The sequence below is a fragment of the Botryllus schlosseri genome, chromosome 11 (assembly GCF_051294905.1).
Source record: "Botryllus schlosseri isolate E-star chromosome 11, Bs_hap1, whole genome shotgun sequence".
Taxonomy (NCBI): Eukaryota; Metazoa; Chordata; class Ascidiacea; order Stolidobranchia; family Styelidae; genus Botryllus; species Botryllus schlosseri.
In genome coordinates this window covers 983,977-1,006,720 of record NC_137246.1, presented here as the reverse complement: position 1 = coordinate 1,006,720, position 22,744 = coordinate 983,977, and the positions used below count along the sequence as shown (strand labels likewise).

General features: G+C 39.3%; 1 protein-coding gene across 2 annotated transcripts in view; it reads right to left on the bottom strand.

Moving 5' to 3' along the window:
- The window catches only part of LOC145449566 (guanine nucleotide exchange factor subunit RIC1-like), a 243,314-nt gene that overhangs the window by 62,962 nt on the left and 157,608 nt on the right, over positions 1-22,744 (bottom strand). The gene's annotated exons all lie outside the window — the stretch shown is intronic.

Genomic DNA, 22,744 nt, shown 5'->3' with positions numbered 1-22,744 from the left:
AGACCAAAGACGCGATCACGAAACTGGTATCTGTAGCTTCCCCGCCAGACGTTCAGCACTCCATGATAGCGTGGAGGAGAAAAGGGGCGATGCAGGACCGATAACCTAACCGACGCGAAACTGAATTCCTATGCGAAGATTGATACTCTTGTCGGTAGGCCTACAAAACTTCAGTATACCATTGTATAGTGTATTCAATTGATATTGAAGTAAACCAAATTATTTTTGGCTGAACTCGAACTATGAGTTATTTGGAATTATCTACCAGTTGCTGACGATTAGGCTACCCTATACCCATTCATCTGCGTTCCTCGTCCCATGTCGCTGCCATTGTACGGTTGCAAGGATTGACTACATTTTACTAGGCTTCATCTACCGCATGCAGAGACGTGGTGATCATCGGGATACGGGACTTTTCTACCGAATGCAGAAATTTGATGATGCTTGACCCATCTGTACGGAATCACCTTCTTGATTGGCACACGGATTCACACTTTTATTCCCTATAATCCTCGAAAAATGCGCTTAGACCAAAGAGGGGGGCTTCGTCCAGGGGCCCCCGGGTGACCGCCCACATCTCCCTCCCCACCACTGCATATAACTATAGCGCGTGGTTAGTTAGCGGCCAACTGATCGCATTGTGTGCACTGCACAATATGTACTTGTACTGTGTACTGTACATCTTGGGCAGATGAAAATATAAACTGATTATTACAAGTGTCCACCGTATCGTAGGGCCCGCGGCTGAATAACATATTCAGTTTTATTTCAATATGGATATTGGATGTATTATTCGTTTGTATGCTGAATTCGTATTGTTTTAAACCTATTCCAATATCACGCGAGTTGCCGGGCAAAAGTCGAATGTCATTTGTTTACTCCCGGAATTGCCGTTGTCGGGTTTCCCCGACATTAACGACACGTAGGCTAAATGCATCGTGGGAGATTTGGCTGATTCGTCAGCCATATTCAAATTTCGGCCAGTTCAAACATCACGAGATTGTGATGCTATGCAGCAGATGTGACACATTATGATAATCACGAGCCGTAGCGATGATGTATTGCAATCCTGCATTGGCGCGTTATTGGTTTGCCGGGATTAGCTCAACATTTTGCAAACAAACAAATCAGTCACCGACGGCGAATGCTGCAGCAGTAGGCCTATTAGTACACCAGCTTTTCGGAAAGATTGTCGAAGACGTTTAGCCAGGGATTTAATGACTCAAAGTTGCCATTTTCAATTTCCATAAATATGGAAAAACCAATTGAATTAACTTGAGTCAATTTGTGTATTAGCACTTGGGCTCGAGTCATTGAGAATGACCGAGTCATATGACTCGGATGGCCCAAACAGGCATTTCATTGGAACTTTGAAGAAAAATACTAAAGTTACCATAATATTGGTATTTCGTCTATTGGTACCGATACTGGAGAAATAGGGTCCGAAACTGCGAGCATCAAGAATATCAATCTTCGACAGATTATATTTTCATTTGCCCAAGACATACACACGATGCAGTCGATGAGGTATACAAGACACACAATGCGATGTAATGAACCGATAGGATGCCGAAATGGCCAGATGCGGTCTGTTTGGCATCCATCCACCTCGGCCTATAGTCAGGGCCGTAACAGCATTTCGTCAGCCCCCCAAAAAACCTTGGTCTTGGGCCCCCCATAGGGTTATAGACCCCCCCTTTCGGCGATACCCTGTTTACCGCTATTTATCATTTTCGTTAGGAGTTTGTTTAGTGAATCAGCTTTTATCGCCTAAGCGCGAGAAATTTCTAGGATTCATGAGATTGAATCGGTCAGTATGATCGGCAATTGGATATGTATTGTTATCAATTTTTATCTTCTCTCTGCTCACGTAATCGGATATGCCGGTATAGAGCTGAGTGGGGTGTGGCTGAAAAGGTAGGACCACTCAATAATAATTAAACATCTTCGGGCGTATACCCGTTGGCAGGAGCGAAACAGCACCTCGTCAGCCCCCCAAAAACGTGGGTCTTGGGCTCCCATAGGGTGATGAAACGACCCCTCCATCACGTTGTTCGCGTTTGTCACGAAATCATCTGTACTGTATTGTGAGCCAGCGGGAGGCGCGAAAATTTTCGATAATTTATGATAAAATCGATCAATCAGATCGGCGATTGCATATATATTATGCTATCAATTTATTGTCCTCTCTACTCACGTAATTAGATTTACCGGTAGAGCTGAGTGAAGTGTGTTGAAAACGGGAGGGCCCGTAAATAATAATTAAACATCTTCGGGCGGCGGACCCGTTGATATGACTTCGTTACCTGATGTTATTTCGTGACTTCCAGTCTGCTATATCAAAAAATATAGAATCACTCAAACGTAGGCTTCTAAACTAAGAGGCGCACACGATTTCAAATAGGTATTTCTTCAATGGCATAAAAATTTTCCCAGCGGGATGGTATTTGTCTTGTGAGGTTCAGATTGCAAAGACAGGAACATTCGGCGCCAGTCATTTAGGCGCCTATGGACAATTAAACCTCCTATTTTGTATATATAACGAAGTCTTCGGTCAGCATAAGGGCATAGACCTTTTCGGCTAAGGTTTACTCGCTGCCGGTCGTTCTGGCACACTTCTTGGAGTCGCATGTTATATGGCCTAAAACCAGAGGTGGTCAAAGTAGTCACCGTCGCTACTCAAGTAGAAGTAAAAGTAACGCCGGAATTTCTACTCAAGTAGAAGTAGAAGTGGTGGTTCACAAGTAAGTAAGTAAGTAGGTATTTTACGCTAATTTGTGCCTTCAAAACTGAAAACTGTCAAGTAGAAGTAGAAGTAGTCTGAAATCATAACTACTTAAAAAGTAGTGTGGGGAGAAAAAATCTACTTCAAGTACTTCAAAAAGTAGAAGTACTTCGTTACTGACCACCTCTGCCTAAAACTTGATTGTATATGTCTTGGTGGGTCGTGGCGCGGTAATGGCCCAATACCCAAAAATAAAGATAAATGGCTACTGGAATTCGCGCGCAGCGCGCAAAATTTTTGAAAAAATTGCATAAATTTTCAAAAAATACTCTGTGATTTATGCTAATTCACGAAATAATTTTGGGCCTCCTTCGAGCTCGGGCCCCCCAATTAGGGGGTTTGGGGTGCTGCCTATAGTGCCCGATGTCACAGTCTTCTTCCATGGTAATCTTTCTTCGTCGCTAGTTCTTGCTCTTTCCTTTTTTCACTGGTCCTCTTTTGCTGTTATTTTATGTCGCCGTAGCAACAGGAACGAAGAGCCCAGAATAACCACCGACAGCGGGACTTTAACCCGGGTCGTTCGTCTTGAGCCCCACATAGTATGATAAGCCAAATTTCTGGGAAGCGAAAGAAGAAATTGGCTATAATTAGTCAATATGATCGGGAATTGCATATATATTGCTATCAATCTTTATCCTCTGTGCTAACATAATCAGATTTACGAGTAGAGCTGAGTGAGTGTCTTGGAAAATGTAAGGCCCGTAAATATATTAATTAAATATATTCTGGCAGACCCATTGGTATAATGACTTCGTTACATGATTTTATTTCGTGGCCTCCTGTCTGCTATGTCATTAAATATTAAAATCGACCAAACGTACTAAACTAAAAGATGCACACGATTTCAAATTGGTATTTTTGGCAAATATTTATTCTCTGCGGGATGGCATTTGTCATAATTGTGGGGTTCAGATTGCCAGGACAGAAAGGTTTGGCGCCAGCAATTTATGCGCCGATGGACAATTAAACATATATGTATTTGTATATCTATCGAAGTTGTCGGTCAATATACGGGCAGCTCTTTTCGGCCAAGGTTTTCCCACTGCCGGAGTCGCGGAGTTATATAAAACTTTATGTCTTGGTTCGCCGTGGCGCGGTAACGGCCGACGCTGAACTGGTCATTTCTATAAATCATGCGTTTTTTCATGGGGAAGGGTATGATATCTAGCAACCTTAATTCGCGCGGAGCGCGGGAAATTTTTTGAAGAAGTTGCATAGATTTTCATGAAGATACTCCTCATGTTAATTCACGAAATAATTTGCGGCCCCCTTCGAGCACGGCCCTCCCAATTGGGGAGTTTGGGCTGCGGCAGTTACGGTCCTGGGTGAGGATATTATAAATGCGGGGCATTCGATATCAGCCAAGCAGAGTTGTAAAAAATGAGTGGAACATGACTAAACTCAAAACTGAAGAGCGTAGGCTATACACAATGACTAACACTCGGAACTCAATACTATGAAATACAGTCGAAATACAAGCAATTTCTTCTAAATAAATACTAGCCAGTCTTCAGGATTATACCGGACCGCGACCTAACATCGACCTCGCCCTCCGCCACATGCCACCTCATTTTGTCGCTTGCGTCGTATATTCTCTGCATTACTTTTCATTCAGTGTGCATGCCTCTTATTTACTTCGCCTATGCTATGGTGGGTGTCTCTGATCTTAAAGGCTACTCCAAGTTGTTTCGACACCTTCCTATCTTCTCATTGTATCGCAGTCTTATGATGTTTTGAAACGATGAAAATATATTAATAAACCTGATTGATTGACTCGGATTCGATCCTTTGCACCCTGATTTGGACTTCACTCGGTGGTTAATTGAAAATAAATGGACATGACTAGAGTAAGGTCCATCCTCAAGATTACCGGACCACGACTGACCTATCGATCTCGCTTCCCATGACATGCCGCCCTATTTCTTGTCGCTTTCTTTTTCTATACTGTATTCTTTATTTTCATTCAGTGTGCATGCCTCCTCTTTACTACGCCTAGGCCAAGGTGGGTGTCCGATTCCATTGACAAATCCAAGTCGCTTCGACATCTTCCTGTCTATTCATTGTATCGCATTTTTTGTGGTGTATTGAACTGATAAAATTGCTAATAAACCAATGAAAGGACTATTGTAGTAAGATTACCTTGTGACTTAGTTACAACCCCGGGTTTAGTTTGCTTGAACCATAGACGTGGTAGTATATATATTGACACATTGTTTGCTAATGACTTCAGTAGTTCAGTAATCCACAATAAAATTTATGAATGTTACGATTAGGATTCATAGTTGGGGTTGTAACTAAGTCGCAAGTAAATTTGACTTAGTTTTGGATCGAGTCATTTTTAATTCGAGTCCGAGTCATACTGTTCTTTGTGTAAATATAGATAAAAATTGACTCGAGTTGAGTCATTTTCCTTTTTAAGAATGAATCGAGTCAACGAAATATCGCGAATAGCGTGGGAGATAGCGTAGTGGTAACGATAAGCGCCCACCAATCTGACGGATCCGGTTCGATTCCCGCCTACGTTTTTCTGGGCTCCTCTTCCTCCGCCGTTGCCGTTCTTACGTCGACAGAAAAGCCCAGAAAAAAAGACCCAACGAAAGAAAGCACTCACAAGCCATGGAAAGAACTAGTGGAAAGGGCCGCGGCTTCGAAAAGATCAGCATCGAAAAGAACTGTGACACCGAGCCCTCTAGGCCGAGGTGGATGTTAGATTAAAAGGATCGCTACTGATGCGTGTCGTCGACTCGTATCTGTTCATGACATCGCATTGTGTCTTATCGCAATGTACATTGTGTGTGACTTGTTCAGATGAAAAATATAACCCAACGATATTATTATGATATGATAGATGAGTCAGTTCAACCCTGCGATTCGACTACCAGTGTACCCGAGTTTAGCACCATATCGAAAATACACAAAATGCTCTTCGGTACTAAAGCCTTCAACCAAAGACAGCGAAGCTTTTCGTCACTCAACACTTTGATTCTGTTCAAAAATTGCTATCATACTCACCTCTGGTTACCACCCAGTTACCGAACCCTCTATCAGACTTGCACAATCTACTGGATTTTCAAAATCCGCCATTAGAACTACGTACTTCTGGTAGAACACAACTGACTTCCTGACTAAGGACTTTCCAACAGCCAACACTAGAACTAATGAAAAATCAACATTTAGTTTAACGTTAACTAGATTGTCCGTACAAGTCTTTCCCCATCGAATCAATGTCTCCCTGCTTCTCAATAAATCAGCACGAGAGACGGTGTATGTGAAGCTTTTACATTTATTTATAGGTTCTGTACTCCAACAATAACATCCCACAAGTGTCACACTTGCGGAGCGGTAAAAATCTCGAATCGGACAGTATGTATGAGAGCTTACATCAAAACAGAGCCGGAGTCGTTGTGGTGCAGGCCAAATATAGATCAATTAGCGGAAAGGATCGTCATTCACTGATACACGAGATACGCTATAATATACTGAAAAAAATCCTGCTAAAATCAAAAAAATAAAATTTCGTTTGTCAAAATAGTCTTACCGGTTTCGCAGAGGCAATTTTGCCGACGAGAATCAATTGCGTAGCGAAAAAAATAGTCTGGCCGCACGATGGAACAGAACAGCCGGGCGCACAAAACCCGGTTCTTCTGCGGAGACGGATCACAAATCATCGGCGATTTACAATAAATAAAACAAGCCAACGTAGTATTAGGTATCAGCAAATAAGAACTTGTAAACACCGCAACAAAGTATAAGATAAAAAAAGAACGGGGGTCACTGAAAACGTATAGCGGCACGCATGAGCAATGGTGCGTGTTAAAAAGCAAAAAAACGCTCAACAGCTTCCAGTAGCAACTACAAACAATCGTAACAAACCTCTGCCAATCCGAACAACGTCGTATAGGATCATATTCCGTTCGTGCTCATGCCGAAAAGCAATTTCGCTACAATATGGACAAGGAAAAGGAATAAAATCAGCGAGAGCAGTTCAGCGAACGCGGTTCAACATGAACACTGCTCAACGTGAACATAGTTTAACGTGAACACGTTTCAAACAAGTTACATTAGAGCACATTTAAACGTGAACACCGTTCATCTTGAACACGGTTCAATGTGAACACTGCTCAACATGAACACAGTCGTATGTGAACACTGCTCATATTGAACCCAGTTCAAAGCGACCACAGTTCAACGCGAACGCTCTGCCCGTCAGTCTGTTCGTCGAACAGTCGCGTTAAAATCACACGTAGGAAACGGTTTTCAGTTCTTTTTCTGCCCGGGCATCACGCGTGCACCTCCACCGCACTTCCCGTTGGGCTGGTCGACGAGGGGTTCCGGACGTGGTGAGGTATTAAGATGTTGTAGAGCTGAGACTTTGACGAGAGCTCTGGGAATGAAAGAGAGAGAGTCTTTTTTAACGTCCAGCCAAAATACATAACACACGGCAGTGATGGTGGTACAGAAAATATGCATGCACAGTATTCGGTATTAGATAGGAATGATCGATAAGACTGTGAAGGTCATCTAGTCTGATCACACCAGCATCAAACAGGTACACTTGACTCTAAACAGTTTGACTGTAAAAATGTTAGTTAAAAAAGGAAAATAGATGAAAAATGAAACGATGGAAACACAAATTGTAAGAAGATCAGACTTCAGCAGCACAATTACGATAATATAGTTCTCAATTTAATTTTCATCTTCAAATTTTAAATCTAATTCGTGGTCTTCCTGAATATACTACAGTAGAACTAGAACTACATTTGTATAAAATATTCATTTTATTCCCGAAGCTTTTCGGCTGACCCTCGTCAGGGGAATATCGTCAGCAATAATGCGAGAATTCGAATAACTATGTTCAGCAACAATATATATCGCTAATTATGACGTCACACAGAAAATATACAAAGTTAGGAAAACGAGAGAACTGAAGCGTTGGCATGGAGATAGCGAAGCAAAACAAGTTAATGCGCGATTTTCAAATGATACACAAATTCTTTCTGTTGGCATAGACTAGGTTTGCTCATAGTGATGATGGTGGACTCGAGAACAGACAAATGAAATAAATTGCGACCCTTAGCCAATATAGAGAACATGTCCTCGTGATAGTTAGCAGCACACGTATGATTTTCCAGTAAATGTTTGCCTATAGAAGATTTTTGACCCATGGCCTGGTTATGTTCAAGAACAAGCGGATTGTTAAGCTGCGAATTTGAGATATAAGATTTGACAGATGGTGGAATGTGTTCTTTGATACGGTCCTGCAACCGTTTGGAACGACATTTGTACTGTACAAGTGTACAAGTATGATGCAAGCTCCATCAATCCACGACCCACCTTGTTGCGTGAAATTAAACAAGGGCGGCAGCGGCTTGCCCCCGGGTAGCAACGTCTTGGGATTCCTCAACTCGTCGAAAAAAGCATGGGCGCACGACTCCAGCGGTAATATGCGCGCGCCCGGCGAGTATTCCAGCAGCCTGCTACATAAACCGATGGCGTCCTGCGGCGTGCGGGGCCTGAACACCTGAAGACATCAATGAAAATGCACAACTTTGAGTAAAATCCACTTTTCAAAACTACCATAAAAACTGTTAGAGGCGTCGGATACAAATTACTTTCCATCGTGTCAACTCCAAGCTAGAAAATCGTTCTAAGGTTTTGCTTTCTGCCGATGCTAAATCGACCTGTGTAGCAGGATTTCACACCTCAATAGTTTGCGACAACCTAGACCAGATCCAACTTTCCATCTACTTGAGGAGTACTTCTCAGACTTTCATATCCCTCTTCAAGTAGTTAGTATATCTGAGAAATTGAAATAGTAGCCACCTACAATTATCTGCTTAAATTTGCAACACTTCAACCAAATCGATTTTTGCAACTACTCGAGTACGTTTCATGCCTTTATACTCCGCTTTCCCTTGAAGTATTTTAGACAATTGGCGTTCACATGGAAACGAACAACAGAGCGTGTTCACACAAGAGCAGCCACCCACCTTAGTCCACGGATGAGCCTTGATTTGCGGAAACTTGAATTCGGTGTAATTCGGATTCATTTCCCGGATCTGCTCGCGGGTGGGAGTGCCTAATACCTGAAAAATTGTAAATAGATTTAGTCATTTCAACAGCAATGGTAGTTCTCAAGCTTTTCAGATTGCGGACCGCTAAAATTGAAACAAATTTGAAGGACCTGTGAACTGTAAATAATCAAACTCAACTGTAATTTTCACAATGGTATGCTGCAAATCAAAACAAAGAATAGGAACCTTTCTTTATAGCAGGGGTCGGCAACCTTTTGCTAGTCACGGGCCAAATTTCGAGTGTACAACTTTTTGGCGGGCCGGAATTTTTCTTAATACTATATTTTCCGCTCACTTCGGTATATTATCCTACATTGCTGCAATCTCAATCATACCAATCATAAAACACCTGTATTTACACTTCAATAACGCAGAATGAATATGACAATTGACGCAGCTTGCTTTGTGAAAAGTTTTCAACTTCTGGTAACAGTCAGATGAAGCAAGAACCAGACCATATTCTAAATGGACGTCCGAAATACGTGATCTTGGCTTACTCTTCGTGAATTTTATTGTTCAAAACTATTGCTCACATGCGTACGCGCTACCAAAAATCGATGCGATGTCTTTTGCATCGTTTGATAAGCTGGGATAATGATCAATTTCAAGAGCGTACTCTTTGTCAAAGCCATGCAGCGGATATGCTCTTTGTATGAAATTTGTCATTCAATCCAACTACATCGCATTTCAAAAAGGCCCATTTTAAATTTTCAGACAATGGAGTACTGAATGTTCAGAATTTATTTTGTATAGAAGGAATGTCGGAAAAGCGGGTGAATATTCAGTAATTAAATTTCGTATCACAGTTACAAATATGGTGTTGGTACTAGGTTTTCTCTCCTCCAGTATAGGAAAGTGAGCATAATTTACTCTGTATTGTTGACATTCCCCGAGTCGCAGATTTGTTTCAAATGCGCCTCAACATCTCATGTATCCAGATCCAGCCCGCGGGCCGTAGGTTGCCGACCCTTGCTTTATAGGCTATAGAAAATTGCATGCTGTTTTTTTTATTATATCACATTGCTCATATGTGGTTGGTTCTATTATGAGCTCTGTAAGGCAAAGTCCAGTTGAAAACCACCAACCTAATTTTGATTGTTGGGTTTCTTTAGAAAGAACTGAGACTCGGCTGCAGTTTGCTAGCATCTAAATTGCACGGCCGAAATGAAACGAGATGTGGCATACTTTTAGACAGTTTGACGCAATACTTGCAGTATTGCGACGTGCGATAATCCCGAAGTCAACCGTCAACTCTATATTACGCGAAAATTCAGCAAAGACATTTAAAATTTCTAAATCAATTCAAATTTTGATGCTTTATTTCTCTAATGAATGGACAATAATAGGGCAGTTCAAAACCAACTCTTATCTTCGATGAAGTTGTTAGATCGGTTAAAAACGCTGAAAACCAAATGTGGCCCGATTCTAATGTGTAGAAGTGAAGCCTGTTGGTTTATTTTTCAAATTTTTAGCAACCCCATGTATAACAAATTTCACTCAATTCCAACCAGTAGAAGCGAAGTTATTGATGTTCAAAATTTAGGAATTGCAATATTATTTACAGTACATATATCAATAATAAATATTTCAAGAATTTGCCACCGTAAATACTAATTACCAAAATAAATACCAAAATGTTTGTAAATTTGTAAAAAAAATCAACTTGCAATTGACAAATAGTGTTGGTAGAGAACCATTGAGGTAGGTAGACCACAGTGTTGGGATGACTCGAGTCACCTTTTTCATATGACTTGACTTGGCGTATCAGAAATGTGGATTGACTCGTGACTCGAAGCAAAATTTACGAGTCGATTTCAAGTCATCAAGCAATCGATGTCAATAAAAATCACTGTATCTTGCTATCGGATTGTTCGCGAATCGCTGGTGTAACCCGTGAGAGCGGCCAATCATTCAGTGATCGTGCGTTTTACTGAGCCTTCATTGTTCTCTCGCAAATAAATTGACCGCTAGCGAAATGATCGAAGCTTACGCTGTCGTAAACTAGCAGAGTAAAGTAATTTAATAACAAAATGTCTATTACTGTTCTTTGTTATTACCCTCATTTTATCGTAATTGAATTCGAAGATAGTTTATATAGTACTCAACCATTGGCGCGAATTGTGTCTTATCAATTTGTAAATGGTAATGTGGTATTGCATCTTATCAATTCGTTTCTCTATTCTCTATTTTGGCTGGTAACTATAAACTGAAGCTATGCAATTCCTTACGTAGTTTAGCATTTATACTTATATGTGAGCGATACAGCGTGCCTTCTTGCGTGTATATTTGACTCTATATTCGTTCATCGGTTCAGAATCAATGACCAATGACCACTCAATCGGTATTTCAGACAACTAGCAAAATGTAATGACGTAACGTAAGCATGCCTCATACTTCGAAAAGGCAACTTGACTTGAAACGTGACTTGACTCGTGACTTGACTTGACTCGTGACTTGACTTGACTCGACTCGAGTCACCCCAAAAAATCTAGTGACTTGACTTGACTTGAATCACCTTCGAAAATCGATTGACTTGACTTGACTCGAGTCAAAATGTGCAATGACTCGAAATGACTCGTGACTCGAAGGTAGTGACTTGATCCCAACACTGGTAGACCACAACAACAGCATTCTTACTTTGATGATCTCCACAAGCTGATCGACTCCACTGTCGCCCGGAAATATGGGCTGACCCAATAAAAGTTCGGCGAGGACACATCCGGCCGACCAGATATCTGTCAAACGTAATCAGCGTTAGTAACGGGCCTTGCTTTTTACGACGACAATTTCTTACCGATGCTGGGCGTGTAATCGGTGGCGCCAAATATCAATTCGGGCGCTCTGTAGTAACGCGAGCAGATGTAAGACACGTTCGGCTCGCCGCGTACAAGCTGCTTTGCACTGAAAGTGGGCAGCGCGTTACAAAACAGAATAGATATCATACAAAAAATTACGAGCACTAGGTGTGGGCAAATCCCGGTAGTCGAGCGATTCGATGCTGAATGAAGTATGAGGCCTACAGATACTTTCCAGCATGATATCAAGCGGATAATCCCAGCCTGTTTACGAGTGACATTGGCATAACGACTGTGCGAAATAGCCCAGGTTGCATGACGGCAATCCTAAATTTACTTATCCACGAATTTCTAGCATCATTAGTCATTTTGCGTTTTCTATTTCCACTTGAAGTAGTTCCAACACGTGTTAAGAGGACTAGCAAGTCAAAAAGTTGCAAAAATTGGAATTTTTTTTCTGGTTGGAAATATCAACAATCAACATTGTATCTCTGCTGTCACCTCAAGGCCATATTTCACCCAAACAATCTGCAAAATTTCGATTTTATTTTCTTTTGATAATGAGTGTTTTTTTGTTTGTCAAGTTCCAACCAAAAGATCGGATGTTTCGTCCGATAACTCCATAAAATATATGGTTTGACCGTTAGAAAACATCTATATCTCTATTATCTCCGGGTACAAATTTGTTAGATTGTTGTCAGTTATAACACTTGTTCATTGACTTTTTATTTTGCAAATGTTTGTATGTGTTTTTCTGAATTATAAAATTTTGTTATGTCCCATCACGGTAAACTCAAAATTTGTATGAAACATTTGTCCTGAATGATTCACTCAAGGTTTTTTAGAAACATGACATTCAGACCTGCGCTATGCTAACAGTTTTTTTGGCATAGGTCTACCGTGCTAAGAGTTACAGAACTTCAAAGCAAACTTACGGTGCTCAAACAGTTCTTGTTCAGTACAAGGAAATATTGCACAACAAAAATGACTCGTGATGGACGACGCAGGTTGATTGCAAACAATTAATGCTGCAATAAGCTCTCGCATTAGCCGTGAATAATGCGACGTTGAATACCACCACACAGTCAGCATAAGGCCAATGTCTCGACTTCGAATTTCAATTTCCACCAACATCATAATTAGAGCGGAGCACTATGATTCGATTTGTGAGAGGGCCGACCAAAACTACACGCTCCATGTCACTAAGAGTTGATTTAGAACGTAGAGCTAGAGCTCCAATATTATCATCCACGTCGCATGATACAAAACGTGTAGTACATCACACCTACGGACATTCATGAAAATGACATATCTGTGTAGTCATAATCAAGCCACAACATGGTCACAGAATGCAATGAAATAGGCATGGCCGAAAAAACACCAAATCATCGATAATGTGATGGAGAAGTGGCATTATATTGTTTGTGGTCGTACAAAAGGTACACAAATAAAAGTGAGCCACCTGCCAAAATCGCAGAGCTTCAACGTAGCAGATTCCGGGTCCAGCAGCAGGTTTTGCGGCTTGATGTCGCGGTGGCAGATGCCACAAGAGTGGATGTACGCCAGGCTGCGGAAGAGCTGGTACATGTACAACTGACAAAAATAATCGACATCAGAACAAGTTCCCACGATATTATATAGAAATTCGATCACAATTAGAATGCCATCTACACATCCTTTTCCCCAAAATCATGTAATAATTAGAATTACTAAATTCGCGTTAACCTCAAAAATGGATTCCGAGTTATCAAAAAAAAATTCAACAAAAATCAAGTTCACTTCGTAACAAGTTCATTCTCAAAAGCACGAGAATGGCGAGTGTCTGCACGCCACACTAGTATTGTTTCGCAACAGTTTTTCAAAATTAGAGTATACTTAGAACTATAACTACACAAATATTTTAGTTCTAATTCTAAAGATTAGAATTAGAATTACTGTATTCGTGAACATTAGGGCTCTTCAAAAATGACTTTTTCTCTCAAATCGCACCGGCTACTTGATAAAATTGTTAGGTTACCCAATTTAAGACTACACACAAAATTTGGTTCAATTCCAACCAGTAGCCGCATTGCTACAGAAGACAGTTTCTATTTATTATATAAAAATAAATTACAGAAAATTCAAAAATTTTCTGTTCACCCCATGAAAGTGTTAGGTTGTCTATAGAAACGATGCTCGCCAAATTTGGTTCAATTCCAACCAGTGGAAGCGTAGTTATCGCCGTCGAAAAATTTGGATTATCAATAAAATAGTATTTACGGTGACCCATTCTTTAATTATTTATTATAGTGGTGCCCACCGTAAATACTATTTTATTCAAATCCAAATTTTTAGACGGCCATAACTCCGCTTGTACTGGTTGGAATTCAACCAAATTTGGTGAACATCGTTTCTATAGACAACCTAACGCTTTCATGAGGTGAGCAGAAAATTTTCAAATTTTTTGTTACCGTATTTATGTTTATAAAATAAATAGAAACTTCTTCTCCTGTAGCAATGCGGCTACTGGTTGGAATTGAACTAAATTTAGTGTGTAGGCTTAAATTAGGTAACCTAGCAATTTTATCGAGTAGCCAGTGTGATTTGAGAAAAGAAGTCATTTTTGAAGAGCCCTACTGTACACAGAGCTTGGTTCGTTTCCCATTAGCATTTTCAGGAAACCAAAAATTTCAATAGAACTGAAATAGGCCATGAAAACAATTCGCAAATTAGATTACAATTAGAGCATAAGGAACATTTCAGAAACTAGATTAGGACAAGATTACCGGCAATTCGCTCAAATAAGATAACTGGAATTATATAGTTATCCGAGTCTGCGTTACAGTTCTACCTCGGTTCTCTCACTTTCAGGAATTCAAAAAAATCACGATCCGTAGATACATACACGCAGCAATTAGACTTACTTTGACAAATAGAATAGGAATCGTCGTTTTATTCTTGCTGAACTGGCGAGCCACCCGGTAGACAGTCTCCGGCACGTATTCCATCACAAGATTCAAGTACAGTTCATCTTTCTGCCACGCAACAAATATTCCACTTTAGGTAAAAGACCAAACGCTACCAAACCTATCTTCACAGTTAGATAAGTCCATTAAAGAGCAAAATTGTAATCTCAATTTGTCCAACTTAACCCACATATCAAAATCGACCTCATCTTAGAACTGTTGGCGGTAGCCTGTGCTAGAGCTTTCGAATGACTGGGCAGACACAATAATTTAAAAATCATTGGCGATACCTTGAGTTCTTGCAACATTCACGAACCATGTCTTGATAAATTTTGACTCAGGTAATCAAACAATTACATAGTTACTACAAAATAACTATAATATGACAATAATATGGATCAACATTTCTGAAATGCAAACCGGGATTCTTTAAAGCCTTGTTCAAGAAGTCATATCAATAAATACTGATACCAAAACCTTTTGCGCTTGGCCACCAACACAAAAGAAAGTGCAATGGAGTATTTGACAAAGTCATCAAAATAAACAACAAATCAAACAAAACAACATTATTTTCTTATCAATTATTTCATTGGACAATCGAAAACATGTCTGTGAAAATTGACCTTTTATTTAGCATGATCAGGCGAGCATGAAGTCATTCTTTGAAGCATAAATTCATCTTCCTACTATGTGACAATATAAATGAAACGAGCATCACCTTCTCCCCGCTGGAATAAAAAAAATATCGCAGGCTCACAATATTGCAATGGTCCAGTTTTCTCATTATCTGGAGTTCGCGATTCTGCAAAACATTTGCCAAATTCATGAGTCCAAGACAAAGAAAACAAATAACTGACACACAAAGAAGCTACAACAGGTCCAGGAACTAGTTCACAGACACAGCTACTGCTGTGTAGGCAGCATTATTCTGAACAGGTTAAAACAGACCAACCGACTCAACCAACCAAGTACAAAGACGGAACTGGTTAATAATTGAGACAGACTTGTAGAAGCTATTCCGCAACAAACTGACTGAATCACAATTATCGATTAACTGATACCGTAAACCGGGGTAACTTTGGACTTAAGGGTAACTTTGGACACTAAGCAGTAAAAGATTTAAATGGTTATTGATGAAAAAGGTTTGCCGCTGGATGTCCAATTCTTTTTCATGAGGCAACAGTACCACAAGTAGTCTCTATAAAAGATGGATTCATTTCACTACCAGATAAACTTGACCCAACATCGATAAATTAATGGAGGGGGTCAATTTCGTCAAAATTGATGGCCAATAAACTTCTTACAGCCAAACATAGATAGCATGTGATTCACAGATTCAAAACGTGGCAGCAGATACCTCTAAGTAGTCTTAATCCATGGCCAAAATCTCAGTGGGCTCACCCTTAGATCAATACAAGAAAATGTGATGTCCAAAGTTACCCCGTCAAATTTTATCAGAACGGGGCAACTTTGGACAGTGAAAAATGTAATATTTAGAGCTCTGGAAAGTGGCTGCTTCATCAGTGTCAAAGGGTATCGTCAACTATACTCCTTATGACCGGGCTGATGGCTTCTTAAAATTGAATGAGAAGGTTAATAAATTAAGAGCTTGCCAAAATATGAAAAAATGGGTAGGCAATGAGCTGAGAGATTGCAATCGGGTGTAAGCAATTCAAAAACTTATCACATACTCCTAAAGATGCGCCTGCTGAATATGGGATATCGTAAATTACGACAAATATATCCTTCAGAGGACATAGGAAAGGGAAAATATATCTTTTCTAGAACAGTAATATATTTGAAATCGGCAATAAATCACGCTAACATAATTAGTGTTTGCTGTCGATTGCTGACACTGTCAGTGGGATACCCCATTGTCACCATACGTTATTATAAGTCCCAATTAGTGAAGGCATGAGGGAAAATTGAGTAAAGGGATGAATAAGGGGGCATTAGCCTTCATAAACTACCTATTTTTTTTTGGGGGGGGGGGATTAGGTAAAAATCATGCAATAGGTCAGACATATACTATTTTGTTTCAGTTTTAGTCACTGCTCACATCAACTCTTACCAAATAAGCCTCATTTACGATGTTTCATAAACAATAGAGGGTAAAGGCATACAGAAAACTACATTGTCCAATGTTACCCCACATGCACGGGTAAATTTGGACACGGATAATTTACAAAAATAAGGTACTTATTTATGACCATGAAGATTTTGGATTAGTTAATTCTAATCTTTGCTCGATGACTCCAAAAAAACACAAAACTTGCCTCCCCCACACCCTAGCATTTCCAAGATACAAAGCGGAATTGTTGAGAATTGTCCAATGTTACCCCGGTTTACGGTAATACAAATTACTGAATTGCAAGTTGGAGCCAAGAGATATAAATGGCATTACAAAAGGATGGGGTCTCAAGCTTGACAACGACACATATTTCCAAGTTCTTCTGCCAATTATTTTTCTAATGCGCAACTAAAACTAGAACTACTCACTTATCAAAACCTGGAACTAGAACCAGAACTAGTCGCTTTTCAAAATCCACAACTAGCACTAGAACTACTAGCTTTTCAAAAAACAGCAACTAGAACTAGAACTTTTCAACAAAAAACCAGAAGTGAGTTGGCTGTTTAGATTGGCGGGATCACAACTTTTACCATTATCGAGTACAAAGTCTGATTAAAGATTATTGGCGGGAGCATTTTAGGTTGTGGGGAATGAAGAATAGGAATACATCAGAAGCGGGGAATGAAGAAAAGAAAGATTGGGAACCACTGGTCCTGGTCTAGATTGGTAGTTGCTAGTTGGTACAATGAGACGGCTTACCTTGAATCGTTTGTCTTGCAATACTTTCTTGATAGCAACCATCTCATTGGTGTCGGCTAACCGGGCCTGGTACACGACCCCAAACGACCCATTTCCAATGACTTTGGTATCCGTATATGAAACTTGTTGCTGCGTTTCCTGGCCATGGCCCGGCGTGGCCACCACAGTTGTGATCTTACCTTCTTTCTCGCCTGAAAACAGATCAATTCAGGCCTTTAACTAGCCTTTCAACATCTGAGCTGGGTTCTTAGAAGTGATCAGTAGTGAAGTACTATTCACAAGTAGTTTTCGCTCTACTGTAAGTGAATGTATTTTTCTTCTACTTCTAGGTCGGCCTATTTTGCGACTTACCCTTCGCTATTTCCAGTTTGTAAAGTAGAAGTATTATATTCTTCCCACGAGACAGAGAGAGACACAGGAACCGACACCAAATTTAATTTTAAGAGGAGATGGGTAATATATTTTCCGCTTTCTTAAAATTGTATTTGAATTTGCATGCTATTTCATTTTGTACATGGCATCTAATCCCTTTGCATTATTAATTAATTAATTTAATTTCTTTTGTTGGGAGCACATGTATGTCGATCTTAAAATCGAAGTGCAGTATTGCACTTATGAGAACGTTATTATGAATTCTTTTCTACTTACTCAGGTAGTGTGAAAGAGCTTCTTGGAGGTGGAGAGCTACAGAATCTACTCGTACGTGAGCACATTTTGTCATCGCTATCACTACTTCTACTTGAGTAGTTTTCTTGACTACTTTGACAAGCTCTGGTTGACATACATTTCATGATTTATAATACACACAAGGATTATAATAATCCATCATCAGGAGAGTGCAACCTATACTACAAGGGGGCCAACCGCAAAAGCATCAATAATTGGTCAGATCAATGAACGTTTATTCAAAATATTCTTTCTGGCAGCTGCAATGAATCCAAACGACACTCGTAATTACCAACTGGAAATACCAGACTTTAGGTGATGCCGCGTTACCTCAATATCAGTGACCAATTACTGTAATGGTACTTTTCGTGTTAAGCCCCAGTTTGAATATGGCGGCTTTCATAGAAAAATAGCTGCTGCTACAATATTTTCCACACTAACAACTTTAATTTGCGCCCACACCATATTTGAGACGCAAGAAATAATTCGGGACAAACAACTGCAAGCCAAAATAATTGCGACTAATTATTCATCGCTAAACCCCAATTTCAATAATAATACCACGAGCAATGTGCTGCTTTTCGGTAAATTAGGACAGTCCATTACAGAATTTGAACCCAAGGTGATTGAGAATTGGATGCAGAATTATTTTCATTCTGTAGCACAACTTCCATATTAACAACCTTAGCATTAACCCTGGATCCGTAACTAATTATAGAGTTCTCATTGCTAATCTCATCTTTTCAGTTAGTAGGTTGGTACTGTAGCTGTCAGTGAAAATCCCGATGATATTCCGATTTTCATGATATGAAGCGATATCAATGCGTATTCTAAGCATAACTCATATTTGAAAGATAATTGTTATTAAGGAAATTGCTTTGGAAGGTTTGAATCACATTAGCGTGACCCATGCATTGGGAACAACGGCTGTATCAATAATCATCACCATTATTTTGGGATCAACCATGAGTGATATAGGCAGATCTTTCTCAGTATCAAATCTAACACCACATCACAAACCATATGGCTCTGTTCGTCTTCAGAACCAGCAAGGTACAAGAAACAATATTTTTAAATGTAGACAATTGTCAACTTACGGCTGGACTTCATGTTTCCTTCGAGATAGCGTGCATGATTAGGAGATAGAAACTGAGATTAACCTTTCCAAGGCTGCTGCTGGTATTGCTTTGTGTGTAATGACCACAAATGTGTTCGCATTTGAAATAATATCCCCAAGCACAATGGCTAGCCGATCATTCTAAACAATACAGAACTGTAATCAATTCAAGTTCGGAAAATGCCCAACCCTTCAACCATGTAACAAGTAATAGCAAATCAATACGAGATCAAGAACACATCTAAATGCCTACCTGCTCTGAAAACTGTGCAGTACACCCCACTATATTTCTCAATTCATTTATGGCGAACAGATGCTAACAAACTTGATGGGTGCACAGTGCACTTGATTGTTTACAGTATGATTGGTAGTCATGAAATCTTTGTTGGCCGTTGACTTATACAGTACACTCAATATGGCTTGTCTATACTAGGGTAGAGTGAAAAATAAAATAAAAAGCTGAATTTCAGAAAGTGGTCTTCATATGGTGCCAAATATATATCAAATCAAATAAATTCATAGTTTGCATAAATTTTCAAAAGTAGTTTTAGTTGATGGGTAATGTTTCACAGCCATAAGATCAATCATCACAAGCTTTTGACATCACACACAGTCATTGCATCAGTGTCAAATCTTACTTTTATACAAGATCAGTAATTTGCATTATTTACTTGTAACTTTCTACTGTTCATTTTTAAAACAAAGTTCTAGTGAAGTGAGACAGAAACATGTCACTTCTGCATCTTTTAAGCCCAAACCAGCTTTCTAGTGCAAGTGATTATCAAAATATGGCAAAATTAGCTATTTTCAACTCGTTTAGAGAATTTGTGTGACCACTAGAGGGTGAACGAGCCCAAAATCATGATGGAAGTATTTTATTTGACATTTGGCACCATAATATATCAAGACCACTTTTTGAAATCCAATTTTTCAATCCACCCTCTCTAGTATACCTATAAATGGTGAGTGAAGGGACTCAATTTCCATATAAATATGTCTATCACAAAACACTGAGAATTTAAAATTGCATGTTCAGATTTGCGTCCCACTTCTGAAATATCAGAACAAGATGACGGATGCATGAGCAATGAGCATGAGCAACGAGCATGTTTTCACGGATTCATTGTATTAAAATAGAAAACAATCATGCACAGGAAAGCAACAACTCTCCCTGCTAAATACATTCTGGAACGTTATAGACTTGACAGGGTGAAGGAGTCTGTAACAATACATCTAGTGTCATAATCTGGTGTAAGGATATTGAAGATTGGAAGACAGCTACATAAATCATGAGTAATCGTTTTTTTTATGTAATGTGGGCAGGTACCTATGCTGACTGATTTCTTGACAAGGTGTTGACATATGTGACACATGCAGTGGGCACTAGGCAGTACAGCCAATACGCTTACAGTAGCCTACGAAATCAATTGCAGGAGATTAACTGGCATGATCCTGGTCACATGATTTTGATCGCAAAAGATAGCCTATACAATATAACCGACACACTCACACAGTAATCTGATGTAATTGAACTTACCACACCAGAAAAAAAGTTAGGCTTGCATTCTCAATTTGAGAACAATCTGAATAAAAATATCATGAATTACAAAACTATCAATAAAATTGCACTACAAAAACAGAATTGGACAATATGGCATGTTTGCGAAAAGGCACTGTACTGTATGAACCTCTTACCATACCATACATCACAATTCCAAGACATCCACAAAATTACGGATGGTAGAAATTGAATCACGAAAAAACCATGGAGTAAATTATAATGATGCCGCTGATGGGTGATGGTGACTAGACGCTCACATATAACTTAAGGGCTAGGTATAGGTTTGATAATAGGTACAGGTACACATTTTGATTTAATATGTGGACATAACATAATCTCACACAAAAACAAATTTGCAAGGAATAATAAACTCCTTCTGTAATTGTACTTTATTCTATTCTGCACTACGGCATCCCGGCCAGGTTTGAATCACATGCTTATTGCCCCTGAATTTGTCTTACTCAGCCTTAGGACCCCTGCTACAGTACAAAGAGATGACACATGGCATCAGATTACCAATCGTTTACTAACCTAACTGATGCTCATAAAACCTTAGTCATACAGGGGATCAAAAGAGGTTTATATCCATAATTTGGCCTACATTCGCACATAAACCACTTTTGTTTTCATTCTACCTCACATATTGTATGTGTACACTACCTGGACAAGTAGAAGATGGCCAGAAAGAAAGACTATTTCCAGATAGGATTATCACAAAGGTGGACATACGACATAGGTTTGTTTTCCTATCATGAAAATATGATCTCTTGATAGATATAAGGTTGTTTTGCTTTTTGATGGCGACACAAAAATATAAATATTAAAACATTACAAAAATCATTGGGTTTCCTCATAGAAACTCATTGAATAGCAAACAAAAATTAGTTCAACTGCAGTGCCCCAATCAAACAATCAAGGTGACAATTATTTTGCAATGATAAATAGGTTACTTAGAACCCAGAACCTGTCCCCCTGATTAAATGCCGTCAATATCAAGGTGTAAGATGCAGGTTGATTTCTGTACTTGACTGCAGCAAAATATCAAAGTGTCTTCTTGTGACAAGATAAGTGGGATTCACAGGCCATCATTAGTGATTACCCAGGCCAGCATGACTTGAAATCTAGCGTCTTCGGAAGAATGAAAAAATGTTATAGTTACTAAAAAAACGACATGATCTAGAGAGGCTGTGAGCTACATATAAATTGGAATGAAATTAGGCACTGTATTAATTGCAACATTGTTACAGAATAGGTAATTTAAGAATATAACAATATTTCCAGTGGTGTTGCAGCCGAAATTGGTTAACTGAAGTTGTCTAAAAAACGAAGCTCAACAATTTTCGGCTCACTTCTAACTGGATAAGCAAAGAGATTGCAGTTGAAAATTTGGGATTCGCAAAAATAGACTGGACGGTGGGTAATCCCAGAATTATGAATGAAAAACTCAAATAACTTCGCCTCTATGGGTTGGAATTGCATCAAATTCGTTTTGCATCGTTTTTTCACACAACTAAAAAATTTCATGTAATTGACAGTAAAATTTAAAAGAACATTTTTCATTTTTTATAATAAATTCAAATTTTCCAACTCCTGTGTGTTCACATCTACCAGTTGGAAACAAGCCAAATTTGGAGTGTAGCAGTTTTATAGAGGCAACCCAACAGTTTAATCAGCGAATACCCTAAATCCGAAAAAAAAGAAGATATTTTTGAATAACCCTACACTTTAGAGCTGTTCCCATAAATGCCACGAAAGTTTTAGAAATGTCCATCATTTTATATTATTTTAATAGCGCCGGAATATATCGGGTCATTGGTGAAGGTGCTAGTTATCAGCTAAGAATTCTGATATCGGATTGGTTCTAGTCATCCATGCATATCCTTTCCAAATAGGAGATCCTCAATCCCTTAGTACTCAAAATTGCTTCCCAATTTCCTATGAAGCTTAGCCCAAATGACCCAGTACACCGTT